Genomic DNA, 24,918 nt, shown 5'->3' on the forward strand with positions numbered 1-24,918 from the left:
AGAGCTATGACAATCCATTAACAGCCCACAGGTCAAGTTGATGAATTTGGCTGGAATCAACCAGAGAATATGAAGTCAGGGGCCTGAATATCCTTGTGGTTTTCTTTATCACAACAGCCCTTCCATATCCTGGTTGGACAGGCTCTGTACATCACTATTACAGTCGCCAAACAATGGAGTGGGAAGGGTTTAAAAATCACTTTATGTACTTGCACTGATTGTTTAGGCCAAAAATGTTTTGCCTATGCAACTATGATTGATTCCTTCTTGGAAGGGCCAGGCCAGGCCCACGAGCTTGCTGCTTTCTAGCCTGTGGGGCATCAAGTTGATGCATTGCATTGCATCAGTTCTTAGGGGCTAATGTCATTTCTCCAAATGAAATGCCTTGCCGATCCCATAACCCCAATCTGGCACCTTGGGACATTTTATAGCCACCATGCTTTAGTCAATAAATAAGCCACTAAAGCACTGCTCAGGCTTCACCTCCTTTGGGCTGAATCTGAATCTTACAACTCCCTCAGATCCAAGTCCTTTGCTTAGAAATCAATGACCTATTCACTGCAGAGTTATTAGTTCTGAATATGTGTTTCATGGGCTCACAGGCCAACTCAGGCCTGTAATCCACTGTTTCTCACACTCCTAGAATCTCTTAGTTGGAAGGCATCTCAGAGATTGCCCAGACCAACCCTCCTCCTTTTACTATCAGGGAAACTGAGGCCCCTGATTGCTAAGAGACTTTCCTTGCTTTGACATTAACACTGGATGTGCTACATAGAGAACCAAGACCAATACCTTGTGACCATTTAAACAAGCTGCTCAGGCCAGGACCCATCTAAATGTACTTTGGCAACCAGTTAAAAGCTGCAAACCACAGAATGGAGGGAAAGCAGAAGTCCTCACCTTTGTATTCAAACTGCCTCCTGGTTAATTTGGGGCTAAGTTGTTAGGTTCTGCTAATAAGGAGGATTGGCACATGGGAGACAAGGCAATATTTCCCACAGAGTCAGTCACTTCACAGTTCCCACACGGGGTGAACCAGCCCCAAGACTCAGACCACCAGGGGCAGGCAGCCTCGATCCGCTCTCACCCCAGGGGAAGGTTTAGGATGCGGTTCGGAAGCCATCCATGCGCTGGGTGCAGACAGCAGAGACACACAGGAGAGAAACCAAACAGGGCCCTTTCCATCCTTCAAGAGGCCTGGGAAAAACAGAATCCCAAGAAAGAAAGCATCCAGGGGGAAGAAAAGAGCTGGGGCAGGTGGAACCCATCCTCCCATCTTAACTAAGAGAAGTAGCCTCATATTCCACACTGGGAGTTAGCAGCAACCAGAGTGGGTAAAGGAGGAACAAAAAATAAATGCTACCAGCAATTTATTTCATCTGAACAGACACTGATTGGAGCAAGTATTTTCACACACACGCACACAGTTACTCTTGAGATGGAAGCAGGCATAGAAGAAATAGGACAGGTGCATCTGTATAAAGGGACTGCTTGGTGGAAAGGTAGAAAGGGCACTCTGGTTTCCAGTCCTGGACCCCCACTGCCTAGCCTTGTGACCTTAATCAAGTCACTCAATCTGTTTGGGCATCAGTTTCCTTATCTGAACTAGGAAGGAAGGGCCCACTTCCCTGGAGGTTTTTGAGGCGCACTTCCCAGCGCAGCCTGGACACCCATTACGTGGTCACTAAACATGCGTCGTCTCTCCCCAAGAGAAGAGGCTGCACCCAGGTTACATACACCGTTATCTAGACCAAACAGTTCTCCTCCTGCCTGCGTGTGCAGTCCCCAGCCGCCTCCCGGGTGGCGGAGAAAAGCACCAGATTGCGAAGGCGCTGGGGCAGTTCAGCCTCCAAGCGAGGTTCGGGGCCGGGAGGATAGAAGGGTTCAGTCGGAAGCCCCTCAGGTTTCCAGACTCCGGGTGGGGACTGGGTAGGGGGCTCGGGGGCGCCCTCCCTGGCAGTGTGGAAGGCTTTGTCCCCGAGGCGGAGGGCCTGGCTTACCGAGCAGCGCATCCGGAGGCGGGCGGGGGGCGCACGGGGCACGCAGCAGAGCCACAGCCCGGCCGGGGCCCGGGGCGCCGGAGCCGGAGGAAGGCGAGGTGGAGGAAGAGAAAGAAGAGGCTGCCGCCGGCTTCTGCCTCATTCTCTCCGGCAGCGCTGACCAGCTTGCAGCCGCCGGCTAGGGCTGGCCGCCGGGCACCCAACCCCTTGCGAGCTGCTCATGTCCCTGTCCGCCGCGGGCGAGGTGTGCGCGCAGTAGGGTCGTCTCCGGGCGGTGCCCGGGGGCTCCTCATGCCCCGCGCCGGGGCTTGGTGGGAGAACCTCGGGGAGGCAGCACGGAGGGAAAGAGAAAGAAAGAGAGAGCGTAAGAGCAAGGAGAGCTGCGCCCCGCGGGGGTCGGGGGCGGGCGGGCGCACGGCACGACCGCGCCGCCCCACCCACCGCGCCTCTGCACCCCGCGCTGCGCGCCCGGCGGGGCTCCGAGCCCCAAAAACTTTAGCACATGGCCGGTCCGGCGGCCGCGGTGGTGGGAGCTGCCCCGCGGAGCGCGCCTTCCTTTCCCTCCCTTCCCCAGCCCCGGTCCCAGAGCGCAGCTTACCGGGAGCGACGGCCACCGCGGCAGCGGGGCGCCCACCCGGCCGCGCGCCAAGCAGTGCGCACGGCTGGCGGCGGCGGGGTCCCTGCAGAGGAGGGGCACTTCGGCGGCGGCTATCAGCGCAGGTTAAGGTATCCCGGGAGGGGGACTGCTTGCGAACCCGGAGTCCTCAGGCCCCGATGGAGGAGGGTCCATACGACCCCCGCCCCGCCCCGCGGCGCCGCTGCTGACGACGCGCGCGGGCTTCCCCGGCCCCGGGTCTGCGGAGCCGGCCTTGTTACCTAGCGACTCGCTCCGGGGAGCGCACGCTGACACGGACCGAATAGCGGGGCTGCGGCAGCCGAGGGGAGAGGAGGGAAGGGGGAGCTCGGGAGGGGAGGGAAGGGGGAGCTCGGGAGGGGGAGGGGGAGGGGGGAAGGGGGAAAGAGGGCGGCAGCGCCCGGAGCTCCTCCCTCAGCCTCCCGCTCTGCCTTGCCGCCCCGGCTGCGCCCGGCAGGGGGTCCGGGGAATACGTGGCCTCAGCCTGGCGCTGGAGGGTGGGGGCGCCCGCGCTGGGCGGTGGGCGTTGATAGTGGGGGAGGCGCGGAGACGTTCCTCTCTCCGCCCTGGGGATGCAGCAGCAGGTGGCGGCGACCTGGCTCGCGGGGGCCCAGCGCCCACGGCCGTGCTGAGGTGGGCCGGGCCCCGGCGCGAGTGTGGCGAATGTGGCTGCGGGCGCGTGGGTGTGTGTGAACGCTCCCACCCACGTGGTGTAAGTGGGGACCTCGGGCCGCGGGGGAAGGAGCCGCTTCCTCTCTCCTCTGATCTCCCTCCCTCCTTCCTGGGCATTTTGCTCCTGCGTTGACTGTTTCTTCATCATGGAAGCGTTGTTTTTTGCTCAGCTCCCTGCTCTGAGCTCCTCCTCTTACCTTCTAGAAGACAGGAGGATGGCCTGGTAACTGGGGTCACCTGCGGGGTGGTCAACCCGCCGGGTGGCTCCTGTCCCACCCCTAACCCCCACCCCTGTGCCCTGTTGCCCGCCTTGGAGGCTCTGTAATCTGCCTGGGGGCCCTTCGGGTCTTCAGATTTGGCGCCTCTCAGACTTGGGTTCGAATTTGAGCCCTTCCACTTGCCAGCATTGTCTTTGATAAGTCATTTAATATCTTGGCCTTCAGTTACCTCATCAGTAAAATGGAGACTTTGTCCCCAAAGCTCACAGCTAAGTACCAGCACCTAATGTGCACCACAAATGCAAACATTGATTTTCTGAAAGACTTGCATCCTGTCTTGGAATGGTCCAGGCCCTCAGTGAAATAAAACCCCATGCCCAAGAAAGAGGGCACCAGCCCATGAAACACCACCGTCACCACAGGCAGGCACCACTGCTTTTAGGGACGTCGGATGTAACCTGCCCAGGTCCACTCAGTGCCTCAGAGGCCGGGCTGGACGCAGAACCCAGGCCCCCTGGTTCCCGGGAGCCAACACCCCACCAGCCCCAGTTCAACAGCTGTCTCCAGGGAGCCCCATTTCCCCACTTCTCTGAAGAACCACTGCCTGTTGCCCATCCTTGCTACAGAGTGGGAGTCACCAACCACCTCACCCACAGGGTGAACCCCACATCGTTCCCGCAACTCCCCTGTTCTTTCTTCTTCTCTGATTTGGATGTTGGAAGAAAGAGGCAGTAGACAGAAGCTGCAGAGAGGAATCATAGCTCCCCAAGATGCTCCAGAGTGCCTCAATCCCCAGCAGTGGGTCTGCCCCAAGGGGTTTTGGGAAATGGGGAGGTCTGTGTGTTAGTGGTTCCCCCAAGGACAGGTCCCTTGCAATAACACCCGGTTGAAAAACTCTGCAAACCCATCCAAACAGAAACCCTTAAGAAAGTGAGGCCCATAGATGGCGCTTTGCTGTGAAAGGCACTTCGCATCCCAACCCACATTCAACAGTGGAGCTCCAGCATTTCCTAGTGAAATTAGGGGCGATGCGTCTGAATTTCCCCGCAAGTTTAATGGATGGTGGCAGCCAGGCAGCTGGCCCCAGAAACTCCAGAAAGGCTTTCCTGGTGCCAAATTGGCAGGCAGTTCTTACTTCAGCTCAGGTGCCTCGATATGTAGGTATGAATTTGACATCTGATTTGGTCAGGAAGCCCGGGGCTTACCCAGGAGCTTGTGTTCCACACGTAGCCTGTATCTGTCCCACTGTTCCTGCAGACAAGGCAGCCCATTGGAAGGTGCAATTTGCCAGCACAAGCATCTCACTCACAGTGTGCAGAGATTTGAAAAATGTTGGCTTGCACCATAGAAAAAGCCAACACGTTTGTACTTTACAGCATGGGTTTGGGGTGGGGGGGGGGGTGGAGTAGATGATGGGACGGTGGGGTAGGGATTCCCTCTAGCTTGCATTGTCATTCTTCATGCTTTTCTCAAATACTGGAGGTAGAGAGTTCATCAGCAAAGCAAGCTGAGATTAAGGAAGCCCATAGATGCCCACAATCACATCTTTCCAGGACATCCAGCTGCAATCCTGTGAAGGAGCAGCTCCCCAAATTTGTAAGGAGCATCTATTGAAGGCAGGTACAGAGTTGGGCATTAGTGATGCAGAGATGAATTAGACAAGCCCTCTGTTCTCTAGGTCCTATTTAGGGGCATTCATAGAGGGCTGAGCCCATGCCAGGCACTAAGGGATTTCTCTACAAGAGCTCATTTTCACCTCCCCTGAAAGGTAGCCCCCCATCTCTACTTAGGAGAGGAAGCTCAAAAAAGTTCAGTACATTCCCCAATATCACACACCTGGCAAGAGGTGTACTTGGGAGTTGTGACCTGGTCTCCGTACCCCAAAGCACAAGTTCCTAACAGCTACCCTATACTGTCTTCAGGCTTCAAGAAAACAGGGGCAATTGTAGTATAGATAATACCTACCTGGGGCTTAGGATTGCAAATGAGATGTGCAGGTAAAGTCCCCAGGATGGTTCCCAGCACAGAGTAAGCCCTCGATAAAAGATAGCTATTATCATCATTAGACCTTTGATTTCATTTTGAATTGGTAAACTCTATCTGATGGGGATTATTAAGTACTATTCTTGGAAGCATGGAGGAAAAGTGACTGCATCTGCCTGCAGAGGCTGCAGCTGGCTTACCCAGAGGAGGTGGCATATGATGTGGGCCCGGAAGGTGATCCGGGTAGGTGGAGAGGGCAGGGGAGAGAACAGGCTGAACACGCAGGGGAAATGCACAGAGCTGTGAACAAGGTGACAACAGCAGCGCATGCAGGCAGGAGCTGAGAGAGACCTGGGACTTAAAACCAGGAGGATGGACAAATGGAGCAAGTTCTAGGCAGGCTAAAGAGCACAGCCAGAGGAAGGAGACCTGAAGCTATAAAGGGACGGCCCTTCCTTGGAGATCTGGAGGGAGGTAAGCAGGGGGAGAGCTGGGGGAGTCCACAGCCCCTGCTAGTGCTGGTTCCCTCCCTGATGAGGAGCACGGCCATCTATGAGCCTGGCTTATGGGACAGCGGATGGAGAGACCCAGTAGGACAGAGGGCTGGAGGCGGGCTATGAAGCCACCAGGTAGCCACTCAAGCAAAGGCTTCCTGGCTTGTGCTTGACTAGGAAACCCCCTCACTCACAGGGACAATGACTCATGATCTCTGCCTACCTCAGCCCTTTGCAGGGTCATGGTGAGGGACACAGTGCACCACCCAGGTCACTGTGAGCAAGAAAGGGCTGGGTAACCTGTAATGAGGGTGCCGTGCACTTAAGAGGCATGAACCGTTTGCCCCTTCTCAGGGTTCTGCAGATGTTAGCCTGTGCATTCATTCATTGCACAACTGTTTACTGAGCATTTACTCTATGCCTGCACTCTGCTGACTCTAGCATTAGGCAGTGAGCAGGACATGGTGCCTGCCCTCACGTTACTCACAGTCTGTTAGGGACCCAGACCAGACAGCAGGATGGTGTGGCAAGAACTGTGAATTAGGGGATTGAGGAAGGCTTCCTGGTGGAGGAGGTTTTTAGGATAAATCCTGAAAGGTGAGAAGAGTTAGCCAAATGCAAGGGAAATGGGCTGGCATTGTGGGGGAAGGTTTGGGGAGTAGAAAGTTCCAAGTGGAGGGAGCAGCACATGCAAAGACTCAAGGGTGAATTGTGGGGAAGCTCAAATATTAAAAAATGTAGCCTACTGAGAAAAGTCAAACCTAGTTCTAACCTTTCAGAAGAACTATGAGTAGTTCAGCCAGGTAAGTAGATGATGTATGGGGTGGGGTCTGGAAGAGAGGAAGGCATTCCTCAGAAACTGTTCAGGAAAGGTTAGGAGGGGGCTTCCTTTTTAAAAATCAGTATCTCAAGTTGTTAATAACATACTTGTCACCTTTCCAGTGTGATGCCTTTTACATCCCTTATTTCACTGGCCCTCGTCATACATATATATGCTTGGTTAGGATGACCCCTCACCATGCTGGGACTTGAACCTGGGCCTTCCTCCTAGGTTGTCTGCTCCTGATAATAATTTCTTATGGTGCTTGATGGTTCTCAGAGCGTGTCCACCCCCCTGATCTCACCTGCCTGTTAACATCTCCAGCTTCAAAGAAAGACAGTGCCATCCCAAGGAGGGGCAGCGTCTACCAGCTGAGGCTCCTGCCCATTCATTGGCATATTATCTTTGGTTGCTTTCATGCTACAAGGGCAGAAAAGAGTAGCTGTAACAGAGTCCATATAGCCCACAAAGCCTAAAGTTCTTACTGTCAGTCCCTTTACAGAAACAGTTTGCCAAACCCTGACTTTGAGCAATCTGAATACCAAATGGGCTGCCTTGTGAGGTAGTGAGTTCCCCATCACCTGTGGTATTCAAGTAACATTGAAGGCTTGTTAAGCAGTGATGTTGAAAAGAGCCCACGTGACCCTTAATGTCTCTGAGATCCTGAGTCCAGAAGTTCACAATAATTATTCAAATTTCTTTGCTGCTTGGCAATAACAATAGTCAAAATTATAGACAGATAATCCATCTATGTAGAGCAAATTTAGTAGGCTATCTAATCTAGAGTTTTCCATCACCAGCATCTGAAGCCCATAAAAAAGAGCAATGCCTTTCTCTGCCTGTTTAGTATGACAAGATAGATGATGTACAAATTCAGGCACTCTCAAGGGTGAACATCTGCTGGATATCTGGTTATACCCAAGCCGCTCCCACTGGGGATGACACACTCATATGCAAGCTCATTGGTGAATAATGCATGGATCATTTCTGAGCAAACATTATACCTAAGAGGCTCACATACTACCGTGTGTTTAAAAGGGATTAGATATGGTATCAGTGGAATTAGCTTTGTTGTGCTAATTCAGTGCCAGGCCTCAAGCTGCCCTTGAAGAACCAGTCGTCTAGACCCCAACTAGCTTGACCAGAAGGCAATGAGTTTCTGGTTGAGCCCCAAGGCAGGGAGGGACTTACTCAGCCAGGTGCATCTTCTAGCAAAGCAATTTTGCTGCATAGTGCTTTTATCAGAAATTTGTTATCCTTCCAAGTGGGATTGCAAAGAAAAGCAAAATGGTCTCTCTGGCGGGGGGTGGGGGGTGGGGGGACCTGTGGCCATTCACTGTCTTTTCCTCAGCCAGGTTGGATCCAAACAGGTTCAATTTCCCCATCTTGTACTGTCTGCCAAACACTGTGATGGAACAAAAGGAAATTTTCTCCTGAGGGAACCCACAGCCTGTGCGCAGGAGCAAAGAATTTCCAGCCAGAAAAGGACAATGTCCCCTGATGAATAGCGCTCAGCAAAGCCCAGATTGATTAAACCCTATTTCAAGTGTCTTTGCAAGAAAGACCAGTTCCCGGATCCTAAGGGGCCTGACCCAGGTCACACCCACACAGTTAATTCCAGGGACTGATTTTTTTTTTAAAGCCATTGTTGCTTTGACTTTTTATTCCTCTCCCTGATTAACGTGAAATGACAGCAGCAGCAAAGGAGAGCCCTAAATTCATTTTACATTTTTCTTGTTGTTTTCGTTTTCAGGTGACAGTTAAGTAATCAAGGTGTTAGGTTGCAGGTTGGCTTTGGCGAGTTTCCCAGCCCGGAGACGGATATCCCCAAGACTTTTTCTCCCGAGAAGCATTCCGATATTATTCAGGCCATAACACATCCATTCTTCAGGTACTTAATCATTCTCAAACCTATTTTAACCAAAATTATGCTTGCTCTCCAGCTGGGGAAAATCTTTGTGCTGCTCTGTGTTTACTTGGAATTTCAAAAGAGAACAGAAAGTGCTGGGGGCTTCCACCTGGGAAAAACAAAAGAAGCATCAAGAAAAATGCTCTAAACATTTTATGCATTCGCAGGGATACCCTAAGTCAGTTACTCATTTGTCTTTTCCCATTTGTTGTCTGTGACACAGATTGTGTAGCCTGTAGCCTCACCTTCCCTTCTGGCCCTTCCACCTGGCCACAGACACACCAAGCTAACTCTTACTCTGTTTTCACTGTCTTCCTTGTCTTGGACAGTTATGAACTCTTAAATGAAAGTTGTTTCTTGTGGCTTTTAAATGATAACTTACAATGCCTTGTCCTCAATTAATTACCAAAAAAGGTGATTCCTAGATATTTATTTATAAATACCTGATGTCAGCATGCTTGGTTTCAACTCTCCAGGTAAAAGTGGAAAGCATTGTTAAATTAATTGCTCTGTGTACACTCAAGCACACATGACCTTATTCCAAGAAGTAATATTAATGTAGCCATTCATTGCTGCTGGGGAGATGTCCCCATAAAATAGACATTTCCATAAAATTACTAAAAATGTGAAGGGTGTCAAAGTCAGTCATTCTTTCTCTTTGTCTCAACTATCCATAATGTTTATTACTCTAAAAGCTGACAATTATTCTCCAGTGGCAGAGAAGCCAAGGTAATAATTAAGAGAGAACATGCCACAGAGCTGAAATATGATTAGAGATTATTTCTCGAATCTGTCCTCCTCCACTACACGTACCCAGTTAAATATGTCATCTGCTGATGTCGAAGCAAACCACAGTATTATCATAGTGGTCATATTTAAAGAAGGAATCCCTTGACTACAAAGAAGGCAAAGGATTCCACCTTGTTTTTCTAATCGACAACCTTTATTTATCCTAACAAATCTGTTGGAGGCAGCCTTGGCCTGTTTGAGAATACATAAAGCCAGGTCTCATGCCTAGTTCAAGGAAGCTAGTTTTCTGTGCACTAGATTCCTCTAAATGAATGATGGATGGAAGGGCTTTGGATTGCTTTTGAAAAGGTAAATATAAAACATGTGAATGTTGAATTGCTAAGGTGATTTTACCAATAACCCATCTACTAAAATTTCCAAAGACATTTCATTAGGAATAATCAACGTATACAAATCCTTACTCTAGATTCATCATCACCATCATCATCATTGCCAGCATGTATTGAGCCACTCTTTTGTGCCAGGAACTGCCAAGCACTTTCACATATGTCATTTCAACCTAAAATTCACAAAAACACTACAAGTGCATATCATCATCTCCACTTTACTGAGGAGAAAGCGAAGGTCCCAAAAGCCCAAGGCCATTTTATCTTCAAAAACCTGAACTTAGCTGGTGAATATTTCAAGTTGATAGAAGCCATTATTGGAACTAATTTAATGGTAACAGTAAAAGTATTTATATCTGAACAGCCAAAAGCTATAGCTAATAAAATGCAGCACATCCTGTCACATCAATGAATGTAAAAGCAGAACCTTCAGGAAATATTTTTTTTTCCTTTTCAAAGTAACAAAACAACTGTGCCTGAAAGACTTACGTCTTTGCCTCCTACATGGCTAGTGTTTTAAACTAAGATTGTTTACTGAGGGTACCCATTCAAAACACTCAACACTGTTTCTACTTTTGAACAAGGGAAAAATGTTTTCCATCTCATCTTTCTTTCTAAACCATTAAGATTTAAGCATCGGGGAGGGCAGGGCAAGATGGAGTGGTGAGGTGTACATTTTAGTTTCTCCTCCAGGGCAGTAGGTAGAAAGACAGGAACTGCAGAGCAATTTGACTTTGGGCATACTTCATACAACACTCATGAACATGTGGAACAACTGAGATAAGCGAAATCTGTAAGTCTTCTCAGCCAGGGGACCCACGCCCCTCCCTGCCAGGCTCAGTGCTGGGAACAAGGAGGGAGAGCTGCAGTTGCGGCTCTTATCAGAAACTCATTCTACTGATCCAAACTCCAAGCATAGACAGACTGAGACCAGACACTGGAGAATCCTGGAGCAGCCAGCCCAGCAAGAAAAACCCAAAAATAAAAGCAGAGGCTTTTTGGAGTTCTGGTGAACACAGAACGGGGAAGGGCAGAGCTCAAGCAGAGTCAGGCTTATATGCAAATCCAGAAGACGAGTTTCTTTGTCTGAAAAACCGGTTTCTCTGCTCCCTGGATCTTTCCTTAATGGCCCTAATGGCCTTGTCTCTTAGCATTTCAATAACCCATTAGATCAGCAAGGAGAGCCCTTCCCCCCACCCTTTTTTCCCCTCTTTTTCTCTTTTTCTGAAAAAATTACTCTAAGAAGCCCAATACAGAAAGCCTCAAAGACTTGCAATTTGGGCAAGTCAAGACAAAAGCAGAACTAAGAGAGCTCTGAAACACAAGGCAATAAGTCCAGTGGCTGAGAAAATTCACTAAACACCACAACTTCCCAAGAAAAGGGGGGCGTCCCCTCACAGCCATCTTCCCAGTGGGCAGGGAACACTCCTGCCAGTTGCCGTCTCCACAGCCCAGAGCTGCCCCAGACAACCCAGTGTGATGGGAAGTGTTTCCAACAACACACCTACACACACGACAAAATTGGGTGTGGACATTAGCCTTCCCTGCACCCTCAGCTGGTTGTCCCAGAGTTGGGAAGGTGGAGCAGTGGGAATTAACATGCCCCATTCAGCCATCCTTTCAGCAGACTGGGAGCCTCCCTACAAAGCCCTGCAGCGCAGAACTGCCTTGGGGGGATGGCACTCACTTGTGACATAGCTCAGTCATCCCTCAACAGAGGACCAAGGGGTGCATTGCCTGGAAGAGGGACCCACTCGCAAGTCTCAGGGGCCATACGCCAATACCAAGGACTTGTGGGTCAGTGGCAGAGACAAACTGTGGTGGGACTGAACTGAAGGATTAGACTATTGCAGCAGCTTTAAATCTCCAGGAACATCAGGGAGATTTGATTGTTAGAGTCGCCTCCCCTTCCCTGACCACCCAGACACACACCCCATATACAAGGTGGACAACACCAACTACATATGCAAGCTTGGTGCACCAATTGGACTCCACAAGACTCACACCCCCACTCACCACAAAGACAAAGTGGAGGAGAACAGGCTTGAGGGGAATAGGTGGCTCGTGGATGCCACCTGCTGGTTAATTAGAGAAAGTGTACTCCATGAAGCTATAGATGTGACAAATTAGAGATAAGGGTTTTAATCGGTCTACAAATCCTAAAAGAACCCTATCAAGTTAAGCAAATGCCAAGAGGCCAAAAACAACAGAAAATTTTAAAGCATATGAAAAAACCAGACGATATGGATAACCCAAGCCCAAGCACCCAAATCAAAAGATCAGGGGAGACACAGTACTTGGAGCAATTAATCAAAGAACTAAAGATGAACGATGAGACCATGGCACAGGATATAAAGGACATGAAGAAGAGCATGGCACAGGATATTAAGGACATCAAGAAGACCCTAGAGAGCATAAAGAAGAAATTGCCAGAGTAAATAAAAAAATAGATGATCTCATGGAAATTAAAGAAACTGTTGACCAAATTAAAAAGATTCTGGATACTCATAGTAGAAGACTACAGGACGTTGAACAATGAATCAGTGACCTGGAAGATGACAGAATGGAAAATGAAAAAACAAAAGAAAGAATGGGGAAAAAATTGAAAAAATCAAAATGGGCCTCAGGGATATGATAGATAATATAAAACATCCAAATACAGGACTCATTGGTGTTCCAGAAGGGGAAGAGAAGGGTAAAGGTCTAGGAAGAGTATTCAAAGAAATTGTTGGGGAAAACTTCCCAAATCTTCTAAACACCATAAATACACAAATCATAAATACCCAGTGAACACCAAATAGAATAAATCCAAATAAACCCACTCTGAGACATATTCTGATCACACTGTCAAACACGGAAGAGAAGGAGCAAGTTCTGAAAGCAGCAAGAGAAAAGCAATTCACCACATACAAAGGAAACAGCATAAGACTAAGTAGTGACTACTCAGCAGCCACCATGGAGGTGAGAAGGAGTGGCATGACATAATTAAAATTCTGAGTAAGAAAAATTTCCAACCAAGAATACTTTATCCAGCAAAGCTCTCCTTCAAATTTGAGGGAGACAGGAGGAAACTACGGGAGATCTAAGATGGCAGCATAGAGAGGAGTGGAAGCTAAGTAGTCCCCCTGGAACAACTGAAAAAAAAAACCAGAAACAACTAGTAAATAATCCAGAATAACTGCAGGAGGACAGACATGAATGTCCAATCATCATGCACCAACCTGAATTGGGAGGAATGCCCGAGATCACAGCACAAAATCTCTAAGTAAGAACTGCAGATCCAAATTGGGAGACCCCTCCTGCATAGCCCAAGTTACAAAGTCTCATGGTTGCCAGAGAGAAAGCTTTCTCCAGTGAGCGAATATAGCTCAGATGAGCTCCAACTGGGGTTTTAATTAGTGAGTGTGAACTGCTCCTTATGAGGTGTGAATCCCCAACAAGTAGAGGCTTTGGGTGACGACTGACCTTGGAGAGCTGGAGGGTCTCCTCGGACTAGCTCTGTTCCTTTTTCAACTCAGTGGAGAAAGCCTTGGCCATTTTGAGTTCCCTGTTCTGTGACCCAGACAAAGGTGTGGCACAGGCAGAGAGAGAACCATTGAAATGCTAATGACCTCCCCCTAAGGCATCTATCTACTCCTAAAGAGGAATGTGGGTGAGGGCCCAGCTTTACTGCCTGCCTTTCATTCAGAACTTTCACCGGTCAAGAATTATAGGCGAATCTTTGCATCAGGCAGACAGTGTCCCTGCATGGCCCAGCAGCCCGGGGCTTAGCTTGAGGGGATGAAGCTGCACAGCCTCCCTCAGCAGAGGTCCTGGAAGATCACAGCTGAGAAGGGGGGCCCACTTGGAAAACCCAGGGATGCTACGTCAAGGCCAGTGGTATGTGGGTCAGTGACAGAAAATTTGGGAGCAAAACTGAAATGAAGGCTTAGGCTCTTGTGGCGGCCTTGAATCTCCGGGAACCTGGGGGATTTGAATATTAAAGCTGCCCTTTCTCTCTGGCCACCCATACACACACCCCACATTTAGGGTGGACGGCTCCAGCAACACACCCAAACTGAGTTCTCCAACTGAACCCCACAAGAATCATTTCCCCACACACCACAGAGACAGAGTTGGGGAGAACTGACTGGAGGATATAGGTGACTCGCAGACGCATATGTGGTTGTTAGAAAAGTGTACGCCAACAAAATGTGTTTCTGAAAAAGTTAGATCGGTATCTTCTTTTTACAACTTGAAAGAACCCTATCAAGCAAAGCAAATGCCAAGAGGCCAAAACAACAGAAAATCTTAATGCATATGATAAACCAGACGATGGAGAATCCAACTCCAAACTCCCAAATCAAAATATCAGAAGAAACATAGTACTAGCAAATTAATCAAGAACTACAATCGAGGAATGAAACATGACAAAGGATTTAAAGGACATTAGGAAGACCATGGCCCAGGTATAAGCGACTAAAGAAGACCCTAGAAGAGCATATAAAGAAGACATTGCAAGAGTAAAATAAAAAATAGAAGATCTCATGGAAATAAAAGAAACTGTTGTCCAATTTAAAAAGACTCTGATATTCACAATACAAGATTAGAGGAAGTTGAACAACGTCTCATTGTCTAGAAGTCCACAGAACAGAAAATGAAAGAAAGAAGAAAGAATGGAGAAAAAAATTGAAAAAATCGAAATGAATCTCAGGGATACGATAGATAAAATAAAAGTCCAACTTAGACTCATTGGTATCCGAAGGGAAGAAGAGGGTAAAGGTCTAGAAGAGTATTCAAAGAAATTGTTGGGGAAACTTCCCCAACCTTATACACATATAAATACCAAAGCATAAAGCCCAGCAAACTCCAAATAGAATAAATCCAAATAACCCACTCCGAGACATATTCTGATCAGACTCTCAAATACTGAAGAGAAGGAGCAAGTTCTGAAAGCAGCAGAGAAAAGCAATTCACCACATACAAAGGAAACAACATAAGACTAAGCTGTGATTACTCAGCGGCCACCATGGAGGCGAGAAGGCAGTGGTAGAATATTAAAATTCTGAGAGAGAAAAAATTTCCAACCAAGAATACTTTATCCAGCAAAACACTCCTTCAAATTGAGGGAGAGCTTAAATTTTCACAGAGAACAAATGCTGGGAGACTTTGCAAATAAAAGACTTGCCTACTTCAGATTGTAAAGGGAGCCCTACCAACAGAGAAACAAAGAAAGGAGAAAGAGATATAGAGATTTTAACAGACATATATAGTACCTTACATCCCAAAGTACCAGGACACTCATTTTTCTCTAGTAATCACGAATCTTTCTCCAGAAGGGACCATAAGCTGGGACATAAAACAAGCCTCAAGAAATTAAAAAAAAAAAAATTGAATATACTCAAAGCACATTCTCCAACCACAATGGAATACAAATAGAAGTCAATAATTTTTGAACTGTAACTCCACTATTTACTTCCTACATGATATAAATTACATGAACTCTAATGACAAATCAGTGGTTTTGAACTCACTGTAAAATATGTAATTTTAGACAATTATATAAATGTGGGGGAATGGAGGAATATAGGAACATAGTTTATGTGTCCGATTGAAGTGAAGGTGGTATCAAAAAAAAACAAGATTGATATGGATTTAAGAGGTTAATTTTAACCCCCACAGCAAACACAAAGAAATTATCAGAGAATGTAACCATAGAGATGAAATGTAGAGTTTGGGTTAAGAGAAATGGGGGAAGGGGCAATGGGGAGTTAAGAAATGAGGGTGGTGTTGCTGTTTGAGGTGAAGGGAAATTTCTAGAAATGGATGGTGGGAAAGAGCATTACAACATTCTAAATGTGATTAATCCCACTAATGGAAGGCTAGGGAGGGGGTGGAATGGGAAGATTTAGGCGGTATATATGTTTCCACAACTGAAAAAAAAAAAGTCTTAATAGATGACGATTGAATGCCAAGAATGAACTTGGATGGGATTGGAGGATAGAGGACAGGTGGCTCAAAGGGACACAGTTGAGACATAAGATAAAGGAAATATAGAATGTAAGCTTTGTATTGTTGAATCTCTTGTATTTCATAGCTGCGCTTAATGGGATTGCATAAAAGAATGTTCTTGTTCATGGGAAGTGTATACGTGAATTATAGTGTATGTTCAAGGATGTGTGCAGCTAACTCCCATACGTTCAGAAGACAGAGCAATAGATGATGGATGATAGGGAGGGAGGGAGGGAGGGAGGGAAAGAAATAGTGATGTGACAGCATGTTAAAGTTGGTGGATTGAGCTATCGGGGGAGGGGGGTCAGGGTATGATGGAATTCTTTGTATGGGGATACTATTGTTTTTGCAACTGTTCCTATAACTTTGCATTTATTTCAAAATAAAAAAAAGTATAAATAAGTACCTCCCTGTTCTAGTTTCCTAATGCTGCCAAAAGCAAAACACCAGAGATGGATTGGCTTTTATAAAAAGGGGGTTTATTTGGCTACACAGTTACAGTCTTAAGGCCATGAAGTGTCCAAGCAATCAGATACCTTCACTGGAGGATGGCCAATGGCATCTGGAAAACCTCTGTTAGCTGGGAAGGCCCATGGCTGGCGTCTGCTCCAAAGTTCTGGTTTCAAAATGGCTTTCTCCCAGGACGTTCCTCTCTAGCAAGCTTGCTCCTCTTCAAAACAACACTTCCAGCTGCACTGAGTTCTCTCTCTTTGAGTCAGCTCATTTATATGACTCCACTGATCAAGGCCCACCCTGAATGGGTGGGGCCATGCCTCCATGGGAACATCTCATCAGAATCATCACCCACAGCTAGGTGGGGCACATTCCAATCAAATCTAACCAGCACCAAAACATCTGCTCCACAAGACTACAAAGATAATGGCATTTGGGGGACACAATACATTCAAACCGGCACACCCCGCAAAAAAAAATTTGAGGGAGAGCTTAAATTTCTCACAAACAAATGCTGAGAGAATTTGCTAACAAGAGACCAGCCCTACTTGAGATACTAAAGGGAGCCCTACCAACAGAGAAACAAAGAAAAGAGAGAGAGATAGAGAGAAATGTTCAGTACTAAAGAGATTCAGTATGGGTATGTTAAAGTACATTAATAGAGAAAGGGAAAAAATATATATGACAAACACAAACCAAAGGATAAGATGGCTAATTCAAGAAATGCCTTCACAATAATAACATTGAATGTAAATGGATTAAAATCCCCAATTAAAAGATATAGATTCGCAGAATGGATCAAAAAAAAATGGACCATCAATATATTGCATACAAGAGACTCATCTTAGACACAGGGACACAAAGAAATGGAAAGTGAAAGGATGGAAAAAAATATTTCATGCCAGCTACAGCCAAAAGAAAGCAGGAGTAGCAATATTAATCTCAGATAAAATAGACTTTAAATGCAAGGATGTCATGAGAAACAAAGAAGGCTACTACATGTTAATAAAAGGGGCAATTCAACAAGAAGAAATAACAATCATAAATGTTTATGCACCCAGTCAGGGTGCCACAAAATATATGAGAGAAACACTGGCAAAACTAAAGGAAGCAATGGATGTTTCCACAATAATTGTGGAACACAATCACTCTGTCCTATAGATAGATCAACCAGACAGAAGACCAATAAGGAAACTGAAAACCTAAACAATATGATAAATGAATTGGATTTAACAGACATATATGGAACATTACATCCCAAATCACCAGGATGCACATTCTTCTCTAGTGCTCACAGAACTTTCTCCAAAATAGATCATATGCTGGGACATAGAACAAGCCTCAATAAATTTAAAAAAATTATTCAATTTTATTTCCATGAGATCTTCTATTTTTTTATTTACTCTTGCAATGTCTTCTTTATGCTCTTCTAGGGTCTTCTTTATGTCGCTTATACCCTGGGCCATGGTCTTCCTAATGTCCTTTAAATCCTTTGCATTATTTCAAAATAAAAAAAAGTATTATACAAGGATGTGAACACCAGAAGGTAGGCAACTCATCTAAAGGCGTGACTGGGGAGGTAGCTCCTCCAGGCTTTTTCATACATTGCTGTTGGCAGGATTTAGTTCCTCTTGAGTTATTGGACTGAGGGCCTCACTTCCCAACTGGCTGTTGGCCAGTGGCCTCCCTCAGTTGTTTGCCACGTGGGCTATGCCAACATTGCAGCTTGCTTCATCAAAGTGTGCAAGTCTAGAAGGTAATTAAGAGCTTATTGGAAAGATGGAAGCCAAAATCCTATGTAACCTAATCACACAATTGACATCCAATTAGCTTTGCTGTATTCTATTGGTTAGAATCAAGACACAGGTCCTGCTTACCTCAGGAAAAGGGTATTATACAAGGATGTGAACACCAGAAGGTAGGGGTCACTGGGGACCATTTTAGAGTCTGCCGACCACAGTTACCCATTTAGTTCTAGCCAGTGACTCTGCTTGAATCCAGTCTCCAGTGTTTTTCTCATGTTGCTTCCTTCTCCTCAGCAGATCTGTTTTACCCTTTGAGGCTCAGCTCCAGCCACCCCTTCTTCCAAGAAACCTTCCCTGCCAGCTCCAGCCCACCCTCTCCTCTCTCTCTCCAGTGAATTCTCCTAGCATTTATAGCTAGTTCAGTTGTAGACAATTTCATACGTAAGCTGGTTGGTGGAGTCTCCAAGACACACCTTCAAGGGGCATATATTCTCAAACCATGCACCATGCACCCCAAGGGTTATGCATCAGCTCCTCAGGACTGACATTTTGAGGAGAAAGGAAGGAGGAAGGACAGCTGTCTGAAATCAAAGCTCCCACACCCACCTGAACACCCACCCTCACCTGCTTTATATTAGATTTCATTTGAAGAAAGTTTCCAAGCCAAGTGGATATTTGAAAGCCACTTGCCAGAGAAGCAATGTTACAAGTAATAATTAGGTTCTCCAGAAAGCTCACCACTTGTAATATGGTTTCTTTGGTGAAAATACATTTAAAAATCCATCTTTGAACATAGCTTCAGAAGAGGATTACCAAGAGTTGCTAAGGTGGGGGAAGGAAGGCAAGGTGACTTCTTAAGTATTTTCATCTAAATAAGAGACACTTCTTTATGTGCCTTCTAGGATCCACCCAGAAATGGCCTCTCCATCCTCATTGCCCCAACTTTATTTCAGGCACTCTGTTTTCCTCTCCTGAATGACGACAGCAGCCTCCCATCTGGCCTCCTTGCCTCCAATCCATCCACCACCCTCCAGAACAAGTGATCTTCCTGAACTGTAAAAGTAACCATGTCATTCTATTATCAAAACCCCTTCAACAACATCCACCTGCACAAACACAAAGCTCCTCTGTTGGCTTGCAAGACCTATTATGGGCAGCTGTCATTTGGGATTGTATAATATCTGTTTGAACAATCCATTTACACTTTGACAGCTCTCACTTTCCCATGGTAGAATGAAAACAGTAACATTTCCCAGTGTCCCTTGCAGCAAGGATGTAGGCATGTGACCTGGGTTCTTCCATTCGGACCTACTTGTCTGAGACTTGGAGGTGGAAGTGAGTCACAGGAGGCAGCAGCCCCAAACATAACTTGGGAGACCATCTCCTGGCCAGCACACCACCAGAGGACTCTGATTCCTCTGGAGCAGCTTCTGATATCCAGTCTAGTGGGATCCATGCCAAGAGGTGGGTATCGTCAGCCATGGAGTGTAGGGTTTCACGCACAGCTACGTGCTTTGTGACTGCACGGTGTCTGAATCTCGAAAGCTAACAGAGTCAAGTATGTGATTTCTCACCAAGAATCCTCATCAATACTAGACCGTTTATGTGTCAGCCCTGACAAATTTCTTTAGCCTTGTTCAGGGCACTTTCTCTACAACCTGAATGCTATGATTTGAGTGCATTAAAAATATTTGAAGTCTACCAAATACGTCATTCTTTCTCTAGCTCCTAGGCTTCTCCACATGATGTTCCCTTTGTCTGGGACATTCTAAGCTATCCCTTCTCTACCTGGATTATGAGTATTCAGTTTTCAGGTTTTATCTTCTGTATCACTTTCCCTAGAGATTATTTCCTGATTCTCAAGTTAGAGCTAAAGACTTCTCTTTGATCTGTACTGCAGGACTTAAACTATTGCATTTTAATAAGCTATTAACTCTTGTAAATCCACCTCTAGACTATGTGCAAAGAACATGATTACAATGCTCACCATTTGCAGTGGACAGCTGCACACTGTCCTGTTTGTACCTGCCCACAATTGTACTTTCTGTTATTCTAGGAAATAGTCTATCTAGTTGAGTTAGTTAAAATGTGGGCTGCCCTCCCCTCTACGTGGGACCCGACTCCCAGGGGTGTAAATCTCCCTGGCAATGCAGAATATGACTCCCAGGGATGAATCTGGACCCAGCATCATGGGACTGAGAGTATCTTCTTGACCAAAAGGTGGATGCAAAATGAGATGAAATGATTTCAGTGGCTGAGAGATTTCAGATGGAGTCGAGAGGGTCACTCTGGTGGACATTCTTATGCACTATATAGATAACACGTCTTAGGTTTTAATGTATTGGAATAGCTAGAAGTAAATACTTGAAACTACCAAACTCCAACCCAGCAGCCTGGACTCCTGAAGACGATTATATAATAATGTAGATTACAAGGGGTGACAGTGTGATTGTGAAGACCTTGTGGATCACACCCCCTTTATCTGGTGTATGGATGAGTAGAAAAATGGGGATAAAAACTAAAGGACAAATGGGGTGGGATGGGGGGATGGTTTGGGTGTTCTTTTTTCACTTTTATTTTTTATTCTTGTTCTGGTTCTTTCTGATGTAAGGAAAATGTTCAGAGATAGATTGTGGTGATGAATACATAACTATGTGATCATACTGTGGACAATTGATTATATACCATGGATGATTGTATGGCATGTGAATGTATTTCAATAAAACTGAATTAAAAAAAAAAAAAATGCGGGCTGCTGTCTTCTTGCTGATTCCCATCTCCCCTGGCCACAGAGGTTGGCCGGGTGGGATCTAACATGAGTTGGGCTAATCAGAGCTTGGCCTTAGGATTTTTGAACACAGAAAGAGAAAAAGTGACTTTCAGGTGCACCCATGTTGCAAAGCTTAAGATGTGGGTGTAGGGATTTTAGTGGTCAAGGCCTCTCATGTTATTTAGCTGTTGTACAACAAATTACCATCAACTTACTGTCTTGAAACAACACCCATTTATTACCTTTGGGAATAGCTTCACTGGATTTTCTGCTTCAGGGTGTCATCTGAAATCTGCAATCAAGGTATCACCTGATGCCCCAATCTCATCTCCAGGCCCAGCTGGGGAAAGATCCCCATTCAAGTTCACATGATTGTTGGCAGAGTTCAGGACCTTGTGGCTTGTGGAGCTAAGGGTCTCAGTGTGTTGTCATCTGTTGGCTGGAGGCTATCTTCATTTCTTAGCTGGTTGTTGGCTGGAGGCTGTCTTCTATTCCTTGCCACTTGGGCCTTCCCAGCATGGCTACTAGTTTCATCCAGCAAGGGAGAGTGTCTGCTAGTAAAAGACATTACAGTCTTGTATAATGTAATCAAAATCACAGTAGTGACATCCATCACCTTTGCCATATTCTGTGGGTGAGAAGCAAGTCACAGGTCTCATCCATACTTAAGGGGAGGCTATGAGTACCAGGAGGGGATACTTGAGCACCATCTTAGAGTCTGTCTGCCAGACACCTTCTAGATAGAGTGAGTCATTTTGCAGAAATAAGGGATTAAGAAAAAAGAATAAAGAAAGAAGACCTGAGGGAGGTCCAGCTCCTCATTCCAATTGTACCTGTATGTGGAGTCCCAGCTGGGATCCCACCTGTTTGGTTACATGAACCAATAAATTACTCCATCATTATTACTCTTTTCCACATAAGCTGTGTGTGTTTTCTTGTCTGTTTCAATCAAAGAGGTTTTGACTAATATATAACTGTACTTTTAGTGCTTAGAAGAGTAACTGGTATGTGAGAGATGACCCTTAGTAATTTTCTGTGGAATCAAATTGTGAACTCTGTCATCTCTTCAAATATTTTGGAATTTTTAAGTTGCCAAGTCATAGGATGTTGGAGCTTATAGATCTCTTGTTCGGCTTGCTCATTTTACATTCTGAAGAAATGAGGTTGAGAGAGGACAAGTTACTAATTTGTTTCTGGTTACACAACAAGGCATATAGGGATAGAGCCTGAACAGGGTCCTAAATCCTGGCTGTTAGTCTGGCCGTCCCAGTTTGATGGGAAACAACAAGCCCTTAATGTGAAAGGATGCCTGATTCAGCACCATGGATAGCACAACAGGGGTGCTTGCATTTTAGGACTATGATTTCCTGAATTCTTAAATTAAGGATTGAAATAAAAATATCTGGTATAAGACGTAAGAACTTAGCTGAGTGAAATATTAGTATTGATATGATCTATAGTTTCAGTATATATACGAGTATCATATAACATATTCCTCTTGTGGCTATATGTAATTTTACTTAATGCTTGTCAGACAAGAAGTTAGATTAGTTGTATTTTTTAACAAAGATTCAGTAATTCTTAATAATCAATTGGTTTCAGGAAGGAATCCAGAATTCTTGCAGTTCAGTGATCTAAAAATATGCTCTAGGAAAAAATTATTTTATAGCCTTATGCACAATACATATCTTTTTTGCTGAATAATGTTCTTTGTTTCTGCATAGTCATGTACTTTCCCCACTGATTTGGTCCACATAGTCAAAATAGTTGAAATGTTTTGCTTGCTCTTTTTTAATACTTGAAGGGTGTCAGCATGCATTTTGGCATAGCTGGAAATGGCCCGCAAGGGGTTCTCTTTATAATAGTTGAAGAGGGCAGAAAATTATTACCTGGCTTAAACATCTCTGATTCTGTGGTTTTAGGGCACATTGGGTGGAAAAAATGCTTTGTAAATTCTAAAGCACTACACAAATGCTAGTTGTCCTTGTTAGAAGCGATAGTATTATGGTGGTGGAATTTTTTATTAAGAGATGTAGGGGACAGATACACATTTTCTATCTGACAAGAAAGGGAAGCTGCAAAGAGGGTATAAAAAAGGAGCTTTAGTACAAAAAACTGGGAGAGGACTATTGTAAAATTTGCTCAGGGGGGCTCACACTTGAGCTGGCCATGAGTGGGTCCATTGCCTGAATTCCTTGAAGTTAAGACCTGTGCTGTTCATCTTACTGTCACCCCCTTCCCTGTGCCAAGCTCCAGGCTCCCAACAAATGTTTCTGGCATTGCTATGAATGCCTTTCTGAGCCAAGTCACTCAAACTAAGCAGTTCTGTATGTTGTGTAAGGACTGAATTTGCTTTCTCCACCAAATTATATTTTGTGACTTTCTTTCCTTTTCTTTTGGCTTTCTGTGAAATCTCAAAGGCTGTAAAACTCCAACAGGATACTAATTAGAAATTAGTACTATTTACAGAGAAAATTCTTTACAAAGGCAGCAGTGAAAATGAAATATTGAAAAGAAATATGCAAAATAGGTAGTTATTTTATTATGATGTGGCATTTAATTAAATTTTTAAAGTAGGCATTTCAATGTAGAAAATCTGTTTTGAATGCTTCTAAATGGAACCATGTATTTCAAAAACTTAGAGCCACTGTTATTTTTTTTTTCACTGTAACTCAGTGAAGTGAAATTGTAGACCCACTTTGCTCTCATCTGAAAAGACAGATTCATCCTCACTATGGTGGTGGAGGCGCTGGGGATGGTCCACATGTGGCTCATCTTGGGTGTTTATTCTTCTCTTTCCCATCTTGTGGTCACTGCTGTAGGATGATATATTGCGATTTGTTGGCTCTGCTCTTTTCTAGCAGTGTGACCTTGGACAAGAGACTTTGTCTTAATTCTTTCATCTATAAAATGGATATCACAGGACCTGCCTCAGAGGCTTCTTACGAGAATTAAATAAATCTACGTAAAAGCACTTTGCTATCTGGTGAGAGGTGTCTTTTCTTCCCCACTTCCTTTCTGATTTACCCCATTCCCTTCTCTCCACTTTCTTCCTTCCTCCTTCCCTCCTTCCTTCCCTCCCTCTCTCCCTCCCTCCCTTTCTTCTTTCCTTCCTTCCTTCTTTCCTTCCCTCCTTCTCTCTTTCCCTCCTTCCTTCCTTCCCTCCCTTACACCCTTCCCTCCCTCTCTTCCTCCCTTCCTTTCTTTTTATCTTCTCTTCCTTAAGATCTTTTTCATTGTTTCAGCAAGATCTCTCCTCCTTCAAGTTGAGAGAAGGAATAAAAGGGGAGCAAGACTGAAAAAAATCCACGAACTGCATTCCATTCCAGGTTGCTCTTTGTTGGCAGCAATCCGAGTAGGTGGGGGAGGAGTCAGAGAAGCGGTCACAGGTGGTCTCCTCCCTGTGGTGTTGCAGGGAGACCTCCTGACTCTAGCCCTGACTTGGCCCCTGATCACCTGTGAGTCCTTGGGCGAGTCACTTCCCTCTCTGAGCCTTGGCTTCCTCACTTGCAAAATGAGGATAACTAACTATTCTTCATAAGAAATGAGAATGTGACTGTGAAAGTCATATACAAAACACAAAACTACAAAATACCTGTAGTTATTTTATAGGTAGGTAATGATGAATTCAAAAGCATTTGTAAATGTTAAATGGCTAAACTCAAAGGAACTATTACTAAGTTAATCCTTTCATTTTAAAGGTGGAGAACCAAGGAATGTAAGTGCAGTGGCTAAAAGAGATATATTTTGTATATAAAAAATCAGGAGGGACTTTATGGGATTTCATCATTGATGAAAGTGATGTTAGGAATGCATGTTCCACTTTTGTTTCTTCAAACTGTATTTGTTAGACATCTACCATGGGCTGGATTTGGGGCTGGTCCTAGAGATAGGGGAAGAAGCCAGGAGAAAAAGAAGGTGGAAGTGTGTTCCTAGCAAAGGAATAGACCGGCATCAGTAGAAGCAAAGGGCCTCTAATGGACCCTTAAGCATGGAGGGGTGAGTCATGGTTAGGATATTACTTGTAAAAGAATTAATTCTGTATGGAACCCAGAAAACCTTGAGAATTTTATCTTTCTAATCATTTTTATTA

General features: G+C 45.4%; 2 long non-coding RNA genes across 2 annotated transcripts in view; one reads left to right on the forward strand and one right to left on the reverse strand.

Moving 5' to 3' along the window:
* LOC119533132 overlaps positions 1-2,923 on the reverse strand; it is a 49,495-nt gene extending 46,572 nt beyond the window's left edge. The window contains exons 1-2 of the long non-coding RNA XR_005216592.1: positions 2,599-2,923; positions 2,001-2,321 (exon numbers count right to left, since the gene is read on the reverse strand). This is a non-coding gene — a long non-coding RNA (uncharacterized LOC119533132). The remainder of the gene's footprint in view (positions 1-2,000; positions 2,322-2,598) is intronic.
* Positions 2,660-19,097, forward strand: LOC119533133. The gene is made up of 3 exons (XR_005216593.1): positions 2,660-2,726; positions 8,575-8,712; positions 19,009-19,097. It is a non-coding gene; the product is annotated as an uncharacterized LOC119533133 (long non-coding RNA).
* The last annotated feature ends 5,821 nt before the right edge of the window (positions 19,098-24,918 follow it).

Source organism: Choloepus didactylus, chromosome 4 (genome assembly GCF_015220235.1).
Source record: "Choloepus didactylus isolate mChoDid1 chromosome 4, mChoDid1.pri, whole genome shotgun sequence".
NCBI classification, from domain to species: Eukaryota; Metazoa; Chordata; class Mammalia; order Pilosa; family Megalonychidae; genus Choloepus; species Choloepus didactylus.